Consider the following 3,734-nt stretch of genomic DNA (forward strand, 5'->3'; position numbering starts at 1 on the left):
CATTCTGGCTGCACTTCCTCCATGCAATATGCTATTTGATTTCTTGAGTGCTCCTTCCATGGGTGTTGATTATGGATCCATGTAAAATGAAATCCTTGACAACTTCAAACTTCTCCATTTATTGTGATGCTGCTTCTTGGTCCATTTATGAAGATTTTTGTTCTCTTTGCGTTGAGGTGTAATCCATACTGAAGGCTATGGTCTTTGATCTTTATCAATAAGTGCTTCAAGACCTCTTCACTCTCAGCAGGCAAAGTTGTGTCACCTTCATATTTTAGATAATTAATGAATCTTTCTCCATGATGTTTCATGCATACTCTCTATTTTTGTTGTTGTTGTTGTTTAAGGCTGGGAGTAAATCTGCTTCCTATTACTCCATCTCTACTGGGAGTCCATATGGTCTTTGTTTGTTTTCAAATACAAGAAAGGAGACAGAAAAAATGTTTGATTCTAGCACTGTCAGACAGTTAATACACAGGCTTATTTTACAATGGTGTTCCAAATTTTTCTCTTACATATCTGAGACTATATTATATACTTCATATTTTATTCTATTTTTTTCATTCTATAAACTAATTAGCCCCTAGCTAAGAACAGATTTAACTCCGTAACATTTTTAATGGCTGTAGATTTTAGCAGGAAGATGTAAAATTTAAAAACTAAAGATTCGAATTGGTTTATTTGTATCCACTTTTCATATAATAAAGAACTTTGTATATAGCATCCTTGTACAAAGAAATATCACATCACAGGTTACTTCTGTAAGATATGGTACAAGGAGGGAGTAGATATTTTATTTTAAGGCTCAACATGTTGCCCATTTTCTTTCCAGAAAGGAGTTACCTGTTTGCATTCCATAACTGACCCATTCTAACCCTTCAACTGCATTATCATTTCCAACAACTCTGGCCACTCATTCCACCCTATGGTGTAGGGAGCTGCTGGAAGATCCACTGATTTAGCTTTCAACTCAATCCTTTCACCATGACCTCAACTTATACTGTCCTTGTCTACAATTTCATAGAATGCAAAGGCATTTTATGGGCTTGGTGACATGTTTAGGTCCATAGAGTACCTTGTAGACACTAGATTAGACCCTGAGAAGGGCTTGCTTCTGCAAACTGTTCTAAGTGAGTGGATCCACACATCCCTTCCTCACTCTCATGCCCTCCTGACCCTCGAAGCACCTGACCTTGTCTTCCTTTAATAATCTGCCTCTAATACTCCATCCTCTGGGCTCTTGGCCTCCTTATCAGGAATCTAGATTCATCCTTGACTTTAGCCTCACCTCCCAGGCTAACCAACATAGTTACTCATGCTATTGCCCAAAATTCAGAGCAAAATTCCCTGGGCAAAACCACAGTGAGTAAACTTGTGCACATTGCCACCTAGCTTTCTCCTTTTCTTCTTGGAACAAAGGCCTCCAGTTCCCTGGAAATTCAAGGCCTCTTGCCCCAGTCACCAGCGCCTTCTGCAACTACATTACCACATACCTGAGCCCTTGCACACCCAGTCTCAACTGGCTAATTTACAAAGGACCACAACATAAGATGGTTCTTACAGCTTTGAAAGTGGGGGACAAGAGGTCAACTCTCAGCTCTGCCACTTGCCACTTGTGCAACTTTGAGAAAATAATTTTATTCCTTTGAGCCTTACTTTCCTTATTTTTACAGTGGGTTCATGATGATAATGTTTACAGAGAAGACAGTTATCTTCCATGAAAGCTGCATGACCAAGATGTACTTCCTGTCAAAGTCTGTGTCTGCAGAGGCATTACTCTTCATTGCCATGTCCTATGATCATTACGTGACCATCTGCCAGCCCCTATCCTAAATCTTCAGGATGAGTCCCCAGGTGTGTGAGGTGCTGATTGGATCTGTGTGGAGCATCAGTGTGCTTGGTGCTGAATTCAACACCTGCCTGATGTTAAGGCTAAACTTCTTTGAGTTCAATGTGATAGATCACTTCTTCTGTGAGATTCCCCCACTCGTGCTGCTCTTTTCTTCCTCCACATACGTGAACAACATCATGATGATTGTGGCAGACTTCTTTCTTGCTATGTTGAAACTTCTTGTACATCATGTTGTCCTACAGCTTCATCATCTCCACCATGCTGAAGATCACACAGCCAAGGGGAAGCACGCACCTGCTCCCTCACCTCATGGTTGTCAGCATGTACTACTTCACCATCATCTCCACCTACTTGAGCCCAGGGTCCAGCTACTGCCCAGAGATGCACAAAGTTATGACTGTGCTTTACTCCACAGTGTGTCCCACCTTGAGTACATTCATCTACACCCTCAGGAACAAGGATGTCAAGGCAGCCCTCAAGAAAGTCATTGCATACTTAGGAGGGAAACTAATTACATTGGTGAAAGTTAAGAAGAGTGGCTCAGAGAAGCTGAAATATCCAATTTATTATCACCTAAAATGCATTCTTTAGGTGCCATATGTACTGGGAAGCAAAATATAAATCAATTGATACAGTGTCTCTCATTTAGGAACATGTACTATAGATAATCTTGAATGTGCTGTTGTTACTTGTTAGTTGACTCATGGCAACTTTATATGTAACAGATTGAGACATTGCTGGGTCTGGTGCCATTTTCATGATTCAAGTTGGTATGTTTGAATCCATGTTGGGGCTATTGTATTAATCTATCTCATGAAAGGGTCTCCTTGCTTCTATTGGCCCTCTGTTTTACCAAACATGATATCCTTTTCTAATGATTGATTTTTCTAGATGATGTGTTCAAAATAAGAATGTTGTAATCTGGCCATCAATCCTTCTAAGGAGCATTCTGGCTATGTTTCTTCTAAGACTAATTCGTTCATTCTTCTGGCACTTTTCAGTATATTCAGTGTTCTTTCCAACACCACAGGTTGAACACACCAGTTCTTCTATAGTCCTATTTCATTATCCAACTTTCACATGCATATGAAACAATTGAAAAGACTGTGGCTTGGATTGAAGTACCTTAGTCATCAAAGTGACATCTTTGCTGTTTCAAACTTTAAAGAGATAATTTTCTGCAGATTTTCCCAATGCAATACATCATTTGATTTCTTCCATCACTCATCTCTCAGTTTGTCTTATTGTGGTAGCTTGAGTGTTGCTGTGACACTGGAGGCTATGCCACCGGTATTTCAAATATCAGCAGGGTCACCCAGAATGGACAGGTTTCATTAGAGCTTCCAGACTAAGATAGACTCAGAAGAAAGAAGAGGCCATCCACTCTTCAAAGAATTGGCCAGTGAAAACCTTATGAACAGCAGTGAAACACTGTCTGATATATTACTGGACAACTTTATGAATATCCCTGAAACGTTGTTCAATATAGTGCCAGAAGATGGGCTCCTCAGGTCAGAAGGCACTCAGAATATGACTGGGGAAGAGCTGCCTCCTCAAAGTGGAGTTGACCTTAATGACATGGTTAGAGCGAAGCTTTTGGGACCTCCAATTGCTGATGTGGCATGACTCAAAATGGGAAGAAACAGTTGCAAAAATCCTTTAATAATCAGGACAGGGAATGTACAAACCATAAACCTAGGAAAATTGGAAGTTGTCAAAAATGAAATGAAATGCATAAAGATCCATATCCTAGGCATTATCAAGGTGAACTGGACTGGCTTTGACCAGTTTGAATAAGATAACCATAGAATCTATTCTGCCAGGAATGACAAATTGAAGAGGAATGGCAAGGCATTCATCATCATAGAAAATATTTTAATAT

General features: G+C 39.9%; 1 protein-coding gene across 1 annotated transcript in view; it reads left to right on the forward strand.

Annotated features, from left to right (window-relative positions):
• Positions 1–3,734, forward strand: part of LOC103212615 (olfactory receptor 13A1-like) — a 23,330-nt gene that overhangs the window by 7,230 nt on the left and 12,366 nt on the right. The gene's annotated exons all lie outside the window — the stretch shown is intronic.

The sequence above is a fragment of the Orycteropus afer genome, unplaced genomic scaffold (genome assembly GCF_000298275.1).
Source record: "Orycteropus afer afer isolate SDZICR_OR568_19922 unplaced genomic scaffold, OryAfe1.0 scaffold01035, whole genome shotgun sequence".
Taxonomy (NCBI): Eukaryota; Metazoa; Chordata; class Mammalia; order Tubulidentata; family Orycteropodidae; genus Orycteropus; species Orycteropus afer.